At 43.6% G+C, this 10,580-nt stretch overlaps 1 long non-coding RNA gene across 1 annotated transcript; it reads left to right on the top strand.

Annotated features, from left to right (window-relative positions):
• The first annotated feature begins 2,032 nt into the window (after positions 1–2,032).
• On the top strand, positions 2,033–9,471 carry LOC129692525 (uncharacterized). The gene is made up of 2 exons (XR_008722711.1): positions 2,033–2,236; positions 4,625–9,471. It is a non-coding gene; the product is annotated as an uncharacterized LOC129692525 (long non-coding RNA).
• Positions 9,472–10,580: the final 1,109 nt, after the last annotated feature.

Here is a 10,580-nt window from a genome sequence, read left to right as displayed (position 1 = left end):
CCGTGCTTGCTGTTTTCAGCAGCCTGATCTGGACAGAGGGGGCTCTGCTGGACAGGCCGCATCCTGACAGGCAGATGTCAGCCTGTGGCTAAGAGCGCTGAGTGAGGGGATGGAAGGGTACACTGCATGTCTCGTGTCTAAAACCCCTGGATATTAGATCATGACACCATCTCCAGCATCTTCCTCTATCAGGATCAAATGCCATATAGCAAGATTTGAAAAAGAAATCAGGCAACATTCTCTTTGAGGACCATTCCCACCAAATGATTGACAAAGAAATAAGATATCTTTTGGGAGGCTGGAGAGATGGCTCAGAGGTTGAGAGCACTGACTGCTCTTCCGAAAAGTCCTGAGTTCAATTCCCAGCAACCACATGGTGGCTCACGGCCATATAAAATGAGCTCTGGTGCACAATGAGATATGGTGTATACATAATAAATTTTTTTAAAAAATCTTAAAAAAAAAGATACCTTTTTGGAGCCATAAAAGTCTGAGCAACATAAAGGCAATGTGTATGGTGTCAAAGAGTGTCCATGCTTAACTCTATCTTTGCTATATGAGCTGTATACACTTTAGTTTCAGTAACACGGGGCTGGTTTACACTAAGCAAAGTATACATTTAACACACAGAGAGCTAGACAACAGAACATGGAGACAGCAAGTCAGGGCTCAAAGGCCCTGGCAAACTGAAATGTGTTATATCTAGATCTGAGCCAGAATTGAAGACTGCCACTTTTTATTTCCATTTCCTTTCTTCTTATGATGGTTTAGATCTTTTTTTTTTTTTTTTCTGGTACCTCCCCTTCATCTGCCAAAATGACAGCAGCTTGTCCTGTGATTCTTCATGGCTCCACAGTGACTCCACATTCTAGTTAGCACTCCTACATCAGGAGAGCCAAACACATCTGTCATTTGATCAACATACGATCATCGAGTAAGAGATTAGTAGATGCCTTTGCTATGAAGCGCCCTTCCCTTCTAAGCATAATGCAGTGTTATTATTTGATCGTCAAGAACCACTCAGGGTGGAAGGAACGATTAGACAGGCCCATACATAAACATCCCCCTCCTTTCAGGGCAGCTGGACTATAAATATACAAGATGTGTCCTGGAGCCAGCAAGAAATCACCTAATGATTTTCCACTTCTAAGCTCTCAAGAGCCCTTTCTGAGAAAGCAAAGCTAATGTGTTGGTTTCTGCTCCATTCTTCAAATAATAGGCAGAGGCTATTATCCTCAAAAGAAAAACATCATCTAGTAACAAAGTAATCCAAGTGGAAATCTCTTTTGCCTTTCCAATTATTTCCCCACAGTCTAGGATTCTATAGGTTTAAATCATAAAACATAGCAAGTTTTAAGAATCCTAGCTCCCCAGAAGGACAAGCTACTTAGAAATTAGGTCACATCTTAGGGCTCTCTGCCAGACTCCTGAACAGGAATAGGAACATCAATGCCAGAAGTATCTTTGAACACAAAGAACAATGACAGATAATGTTCTGTTGGGAAACGCTGAACAGCTATATCCCTCGTGTGTGGCATCACTTGGAGTAAAACTTCCCTGACAAAAATAAAGGGACTCAGTGGAATGCTTTCAATATCTGCCTTTATAAAACAGACTATTTCCGTATTAGTTTTGCTACTGTAATTTATATTTCCTATGCTTTGAACTCCATAGCATGGAATTAAAAATATAGGAAAAATAGATGAACCTCTGCTGTTTTCTTTCTCCCCACTATGATCCCATCCCTACCCTGCCTCTAACATACACAGAAATAATTAAGGATGATTGTTGAAGAGCTCTGACTCCTTCAGTTCTTGAAGCATCCTTTCCCCTTAAAACACGATGTATTTTCATGATTTAACTTTCAAAATTCACTCAGAAGTGATGGAGACACAGCTCCAGGCATCCAGTCAGGACTTTAAAGATATCAAGTGGCCTTTGCCCATGCAATTCCCTGCTCTTATCAGGGAAAAGAACAAGTCCAAACTCCTACAGCGAGTAACAGCTGGGACCTGTTGGCCTCAGTTCAGACCAGAACCTGCTGGTAATGGAGTTCCCAGGGCATTTTTACAAACATCCAAGCTTGGATGGCCAGTTGACAGTGGTTTTCAGACAGGAGAGAGAGAAGGAGCCCTCCAGACACCCAAAACTTGCAAAGTGGCATTAGTCCTCAGTTTCTTGACAAGGGACAGAGGGTCTGCTTCCGGGCACAGAGATGCCCTGTGGGCACAGTTAGGTAAGTGCGATCTCGTGTACATTTCAGTGAGAGTCTGAAATGTATTTGTTATTTTTGTTATTTTTTGTTATTTTTTGTGAGAACTGCTGCCAAAGCTTTCCAAGACTCTGTTGCCTAGTTGTCTTTTAAAAGAAGAAAGCTCCTTGAGACACAGTCCTATTCCAGGGGAAATCAGTAGAAAATGTTAATCTGCCTGTGATAAATTACTGTATGTATTGATTTCCATGGCTTTTAGGGCTCTTAGTAACAACTGGGAGAAGACTAATTGTTCTGGAATGTGTGTGCTCTTAGAGCATCGCTTCAGGGAGTGTGGAGCATGCTGGTTAGTCGAGAATTATGTTATAGGGGGAGAAATTTTCCTTTAATGTAATGGAATCCTCCATTTTCAACTCCTCTTTAGCATTTATAAGACAAACAATACCAGGAAGGGAACATTAAGCCGCCATCTGCTTTGTATGCAGAACTGGACAGAACAATTCACTTGCAGCGTGCTACTTTAATCTTTTCTTTAAAACTGCCAGAGCGTTGTTCAGTGAAAGTCTCTCTTTGGGGCAGATACCAGCAAAAATACATGCCAGGCCACAATTCTACCGTCACAATCCCTATGAGCAGTGCTGGTCATGAAGTTCTGTTTTCAGAGACTACATATGCAATGTTTAAGAGACGGACCTGTGATAAAAAGCGCAAGAAAATTCTAGAAGCATCTATCACCCTGTTCTTTAGTAGGCTGGATTTGTCCACTTGGTAATGCTCCCCTTACTAAGTCCACTCATTCTTCACGGGGTTCCTCCGTGGATGTTCTCTGAGCCCACGCAATAGTCGGGTGGCCTTCCAGCACACCATAAACTTTGTACCTTACCTGCTTGATACTTTTCACTCCGACCAGTCATCTCTAGTGCTGGAGTGGACACGTCTTTGGAGGCGTGTCTGATCCGTCCGGCAGCTGCCATCTCTCACAGCGCACTCTGTGCAGTCCAGAGGTAGTCATTGACCTGAAACTTCATTACCAATCATCACATATCCCAGCTTGATCAAAGAACAGCCGGTGCAGCAAAGCAAGCATCGGTGGGGAGAAGAGCGAAGTTCCACCAAGGGGCAATTCCCTGCCAACCAATACTTAGCTTATTGTATACTTAGAGCTGATGAAACGCGGAGGAAGCCGCAGGGACAAAGTCCAGAGGGCAAGTAAAGACCAACATCATAGAAGGCAGAACTGTATTGATCTTGCTCTTTTCTTCCTGATATCATCTTTCTCTCTCTGTTTCTTTTTTATCTCTCTCTCTCTGTCTCTCTGTCTCTGTCTCTCTCTGGTTTCCTACTTCCTTCTACTTCTTTGCTCCCTTGCACTGTCCTGCCTGTGTATGCAGCTCTTACCACTAAATGGGTCTAAGCAAACAGGAAATGAAGTTTGAGTCTGGGCTACAGTTGGACTTCAAGGATGTCTGCTTCCCAGAGATGGATTACAGGACCTCCCTTAAGTTCTAGAGAACGCATTTTAAACATGGCATTGACTCAGTGTGTGGCTGTGTGCACAGGTCAGAGGACAACTCTGAGGAGTTGGTTTTCTCCATCCCGCCATGTGGGTCCTGGGGATTGAATTCAGGCTCTCAGGCTTGGTAAGGAGCTCTTCTACTCACTGAGCCACCTTGATGGACCCTAAGCTTTTAGACAAAGGAACCGGGAGAGGATTTTGAAAGATGGCAATTATCAAGGACTTGGGAATGAGGGGCCCAGATATCCTACAGTTGGACCCAGAAAGCCAAGTGTGGCCTTGAACAAAGCGGGGAGTCACATTATCCCCACTTGTGTGTAGGAGTTACATAACTTTTCCCTTTCTCACACTCAAGTATACTAACCAGAAAGGAACAGGGACTTTCGAATAGGATCTGACCAACTAGAGTTAGTTGAGATGGTTTATTTGGGCTTATCCATATCAATCATCATATTAAGAACCTTCCATTTGCACCTGAAATATGTTATTTGGTTATTAGATATTAATCTTTCAGTAAATTAAAATTTTAGTTCTTCTTTTTTTCTGATTTATATTTGAATTAAAAAATATTTTCTGTGTTTGGGTGTTTTGCCTGCATTGCTATCTGCATGCCATGTGCGTGCCTGGTGCTTGTGGAGGCCAGAAGAAGGCACTGGACCCCCTGGAACTGGAGTTACAGACAATTGTAAGCTGCCATGTGGATGCTGGGAGTTGAACCCAGGTCCTTCGGAAGTGCAGCCAGTGCTCTTAACCAGTGAGCCATCTCTCCAGCCCTTTATATTTGAAATTTATCTTTTAAATTATAGTATTACTAATGATGGCCTTTTGTTGGGTAGCTATGCCGTATGTCTTTTCTTCAGTATGTGTGAAGTACTTAGTCTATTTTCATGTTACAGTTGTGAAAACTGAAACTCAGAAATGTCCAGTGTACTCACACAGCTAATGAGTGGCAGAACCTGGAACCAAAGGCATGAAATTCCCCGAGGCATGCATGCCCGGTCCTCATGTATGGTGTATACAAAGATCCACGGAGCTGGGTCACGGAGAGATGCAGAGTCAAGGTCTAACTCTGCTCCCGTGAGTCTTTTGCTGCTGTGATGCAAAAGTGTTGAGCATGTTCTTTCAGAAACTACTGGAAGGCCAGAAGAAAGGAAAGGAAAAGGGAAGTAACTGGCGGCATCTGCTCGGGTTGTGGCTCCTCCTGTGAATCTGACAAGCCAGACCACCTGAGAGGAGAACGTCCAGTGAGGGACTGTCTGCAGCAGACTGGCCTGGGGGAGATTAGCTTAATTAAGTTAGTTGATGTGGGAAGGCCCAGCCCTCTGGAGGCAGCACCATTCAGGAAGCCCTGAACTGTCAGAGTGGAAAAAAATCAGATGAGCACAAGGAAGCAAGTCAGTGAATATGTGCGTGTTCACCTCTCTGCTCGTGACTGTGGATGCCTGTGACCAACCATCTCAGGCTCCTCCTGCCGTCACCAACCACCTCCCCGCAGTGATGGACTGTAGCTTAGAACTGTGAGATAAACTAAGCCTTTCCCTGACAAGTTGCTCCTTCTCAGTCAAAAGGAACATGTGGAGGAAGTGGTTTATTTAGTCATACAACTCTCAGGTCCTACTCTATCACTGAAGGAAGTCAGGGCAGGAACCAGGAGGCAGGAACTGAAGCAGAAGCCATGGAAGGGTGCCATCTTGCTCCTCATGGATTGTTCAGTCTGCTTTCCTAGTCCACTCAAGACCATCTGCCCAGGGATAGCACTGGCCTCCTCCACACCCTCTTCCATGGACTGGGCCCATACACACCAATCATTGATTAAGAAAATGTACAGTGAACTTGCCTAAAGGCCAATCTGATTGATGGAGGCATTTTCTCAACTGAGGTTCTTCTTCCCAGCTAATTCTAGCTTGTGTCAAGTTTACAAAATACCAACCTAGCCATCAGCAACAGAAGCCATCAGGATATTGTATCACAGCAACAGAAATGAAGAAGGACACTGAGCTTGAGAAGGACACATGGCCTTGCTGTCCTTTAGCTCTGCATGCTCAATGAGACACGTAGACCCTTGCTTTTTGGAGCAGGTCACTTTGGAAAACAATACAGATTTCCCACCACGAGCCCTACTGGAGACACTACAAGTCAAGCTGCCTATTACAGAGTTTCCTACCTTATTAAAATGTCTTCTAGAATCTTGAGGAAATCATATGGGAAGCCTGAAGTAGCACAGCACTGTCTTCCTCCACCGTTAGATGAAAGTTCTGAAAATAAACAAAAAGTAAAAAGTTCCAGATCTCTGGCATTCTGGCGGCTTGAAAACAACAGATTGCAATAGGGGAGAGCTGAGGTGGAAAGTCAAGTGGTCCTTGAGGGACTCCGTGTGAAAGGCCTAAGTGCCCAGATGTGTAAGCATGTCAAGGCCTGTAGCACCAGGCATTTCTAGGAGGGTTATATTTGCATGCACAGACTGGAAAAGCCTGGGCAAATTGGCGCTACACCATAGCTTGCTTATTTATTTCTTTCCCTGTTCAATGATGGAGACTTTAATCTCACAGCCGCTGAAAGAGTAGCTTCCCAGCTAAGTGCCTCATGTCTGTGGGAGGAAAGAAGGAATGAAAGGGAAGAGAAAAAATACTCGGTAATTACAAATATTAAAGGGATCCACTTGTTTTTGGCAAATAGTGGGACTTCATCCCAAGCCGAGACTGTTGACAATGTGATATATCCCCATCAATATTTAGCTGTTAAAGCAGAGTGAGAATATTGGAGGAGTTTCAAAGATGCTTGAAGACACAGCAGTGTTCCTGGAATTTAACTCCTGGTGGTGAGTGTGTTTGGCATAACACATTGGCTGTCTGAGCTTTGGCATCTGTGCTAGCATCTTTGTGAAACATTACAGTCACACCTCATGTGTCAAGCACTAGATTGTGTTACTGATCAGCAGGCCTGAAGGAAATGAAAAAGAGCTTGTTATCAGGGACAATGGCAATCTATCCAATTCTTAAAAGGAGTGTCAAAGTTCTGGCACAGAAATGCAAAAATTACTTTTAAAAGGAGAATCAAAAACAGATTATATTAAAAAAAAAAAAAAAAAAAGCTAATCAGTACGTTACCCAAAGAAATAGGAGGTAAAAATCATCAAAGAAGCATTCCAAAAGAAAAATGCAGAAAGAATGGTGAGGGCTAGTTTAAGTAAGAAAGAGGGCCTGTGGGGAGAGCACAGCACAGTGGTATGAGCCAGCTCATACCACACAGCTATCACATGTGTGCAGTAGTCTAGGCTGGACCTTTTCTTAAATACTTGCTTGTCATCTATAGACACTGGACTTCTTTAGAGATGCCAAGGGCAAGATGCAGCAAGTCCCCCATAGATTATATATGGTAGCTTTGGCAACAAGTAGCAGAAAATAGATTCAACTGGCTTACACAGGGGTTGGCAAACAACAGCCTGTAGGTTGGCCACCTGTTTCACTGGAACATGTTGACATGCTCCCGTCTGCCAAGAGAAAGAGTGATTTCTCCCCTGGGTGCGGAACATAAATTTTCAATGAGATTGTGCCAACTTAGGACATGTGTCCGTCACTGGGCCAGCTGAGTTGTCAGAGAAGTGTTACATCTCTGACCCATGAGGAAGCCTCTGTGATGACGGGAGGCTTGAACACAGCAGCAACAAGACACGCAGTGGTGAATAAGTGGAGAAGGGCTGTGGGCCAATTGGACCGCAAACCCTGGGAGCCTTGAGGGCTGCCCTTTCCCTGTCTTTACACATTTGCTTCTCTCTCTATCTGTGATCAACTGGTTCTCCTCTTCTCTACCTGGTTTCTTTCACGTTTCCCAAAACATGGTGGAAATACAAAAGAAAGTATCTCAAACTCATGTCTCATTTTCCAAGTCTTTCTTTCAAGTTTTTAGAGCTAACTTTTGATAATCCCAGTCAAGCGTTAAGATCGTCCCTCAGCCAGAAGTGGGGTCATGTTCTAAGGAGATTCTCAGTATAATCATGGGAACAGAGTCAGTCTACAAGAGAGAGATAGGCAGGTGAGCCCATGGGTATTGGCTAACCAAATTTATTTCTTATGTCAGATGGTTCAATATTTTCCATTCCAGGAAATTGGTTGCATTAAAATTATTTTTCATTTGGGGAAATACAGACACAAAAGGGGTTCATTTAGACAAGATACCATGTCTTTCTTATGAAGCTGCAAAGGTAGGAATGTCGTTTGGCATTTCTGCCCCTGTTTCAGTGTTCCAAGATGGCAGTGAGTGTGTCTGAACTGTAGGCAGCAGAAAGGGGGAGGACTAAGAAGGGGCAAGAGTTACATACCAATTGCCATTTAAGGAAAATTCCAGAAGATGACATATCCAAGTTGAGCAACCCTAATCTCAAACTCTGAAATGTTCCAAAACTGGAAATAATTTGAACACTGCAATGACACCACAATTGGAAAATCCCACATCATGAAATACCATTTTATACTCCAAATTATTATAAGCACTCTATAAAATTGCTTTAAGGGTAGGTATATCTGAAAAATAAATGAATTTTGTGTTGAGACTTGTGTCCCAGTCACAAAACATATCATAATTATATACGTGGAAATGGTGCTGGGGTTATAGCTCCATTGGTAGACTTCTTGCCTAACATTCACAAAGCCCTTGTTCCACTTCCTAGCACCTGCAGTCCAGGAAATGGAGACAGAAGGCCCAGAAGTTCAAGGTCATCCTCATCTATATAGTGACTTCAAGAAAAATTACAAAAAAAAGGCAAATATTCAAAAACCTAAAGGAAAATAATCCAAAATTCCGAGCACTTTTGGCCCCAAGCACTTTGAATAAGGGAAACTCCACCGGTCATTCTTTTCAAGGGACACAGTCTCTTTCTTCTTCACAGACATCCATTTGCCCGTCTTTTTATAAAATAAACCTAGTTTCTATTACTATGGAGTAAGAAAACGTGTACTGAGGGATTGATACCTTCTCTCCATACTAAGCATTCAATTTCAAGCTATGCAAGACTAAAACCACTTCTTCAAACATTTTATGATGTAGGTTTTTAAATTGTTTTCTTAATTGTATGTGTGTCAGTATTTTATTCTAACCTATGTCTGTATACCACTTGCATGGCTGGTGTCCGTGGAGGCCAGAAGGGGGTGCTGGATCTCCTGAAGCAGGAGTTACGGGGGTTGTGAGCCTCTGTGTGGGTGCTGGAAATTGAACCTGGGTCCTCTGGAAGAACAGCCAGTGCTCTTACACGGAGCTATCTCTCCAGCCCCAAAGCACTTTATTGTTATTGCGTTTATTTTGTATTAACAAATAGTTATTTCTGTTTCTGAAGTACAATGGGATATTCTGGTCTAATTATATATGGCAGAAAGAGTCCATCAAGACAACTGATATATTGCAATAGTTGGATATGGGATGTCTCCCAGAGGCTTGTATGTTCAAGGCTTAGTCTCCGGTACGGCAACCTCCAGAGGGGGAGCTTGGAGGAAGTGACTGGATTCTGAGGGCTCTGGCGTCAGCGGATCTAGCAGAAGGAAGTGAGTCCTGGGGGCATGGCCTCGGAGTCTGTGTCACTCAGCCCTCTTTGTCCAGCTGTCACCAAGTGAGCAGCCTTGCTCTGCCACGTGCTCCTAGCCGTGACCTTCTGCCTCACTGTAGAAAGCAGAGCCAAAGACCACAGAGGGAAATCTCTGAAGCCAGGGGCCAAAACAAAATAAACAAATAAATCTTGCCATCTTTAAGTTAATTTTCTTGGTTGTTGTTTTTTCAGCAATTAAAAGTGAGCACGGTTATCTTTCACCTCAGCAACTCCTTTTTTTTCCTGTGTGATGAGGATCTTTAAAGTCTGTTGGCAATTTTGAGATAAACAATTCCAACTGAGAGAGAAGAAAGGCATTCCTGTTAAGAGGTGTAAACAAGAGATCAGAAAACAACTCCTATTTGTACCTTGTGTAGTAGCTACTTTTTTGTTGCTGTGCTAAAACACAGGGCAACTTAAGAAGAGGAAAAGTTGTTTTAGCTCATGGTTTCTGAGGGAGGAGAGTCCACGCGGTGCAGCAGAGGCCAGTGGCTGGGGCAGGAGGCTGAGAGCTCCCTGCCTGAGCCACAGTCCAGAGCAGGGAGAGTGAACTGCCCATAGGTTGGGCCTTAAGCTCTCAAAGCCCACCCCTCAGTGACAAACTTGCCCTAGCAAGGCCACACCTTCTAAACCTCCCCAGCCGGGAACAAAGTGTTCAAATAGGTGAGCCTTTGACACTCCCATTCAAACTACTGCACCCCGTAACTGAAATTTAAATACCTGGTTATTGTTTTCTTTATGTCATGTGAGATATTCATTATGAAAGCAGTGCTGTTGTTCTAATGAGGAATGTGCCTCCTATGACAAGTTCAGGTCGTTTTAAGAAAAATTCTGTAGGTGTCACACTATAAAAGGAGACAGATTAGCATTTCTTAAATTCTGACTCAGACTTTCAGATGCTGGAAACCTATGGTTTAAGCTTGGAAACCACCTTGTACTGGCTCAGCTATCACTGGTTCAGTGACCAGGGTTACTGGTTGCTGAGAGTGTCCCAGAGCTGTTCGCTACAATGAGAGCCGGTAAGGGTTCCATCCGAGGCCTCTGAACCCATCACTGACGGTCCACTCTCTTCATCATGTGTTTGCCACAATCTCCTGAGACTGAGGGATGTCACCGGTGCTGATTTAGCCAATCAGGTCTCACATCTGTGAAGGAATAGAGTAGAGAGAGTTTTTTGTTGTTATGGCAGTTTTTGGTTTGGTTTGGGTTTTGTGTGTGTGTGTGTGTGTGTGTGTGTGTGTGTGTGTGTGTGTGTGACTGAAAAGTTCCCGAAAACT

This window comes from Psammomys obesus, unplaced genomic scaffold (assembly GCF_907164565.1).
Source record: "Psammomys obesus unplaced genomic scaffold, mPsaObe1.curated_primary_1811, whole genome shotgun sequence".
NCBI classification, from domain to species: domain Eukaryota; kingdom Metazoa; phylum Chordata; class Mammalia; order Rodentia; family Muridae; genus Psammomys; species Psammomys obesus.
Note: the sequence above shows the minus strand (reverse complement) of the source record. Positions and strands in the feature narration are given on the sequence as shown.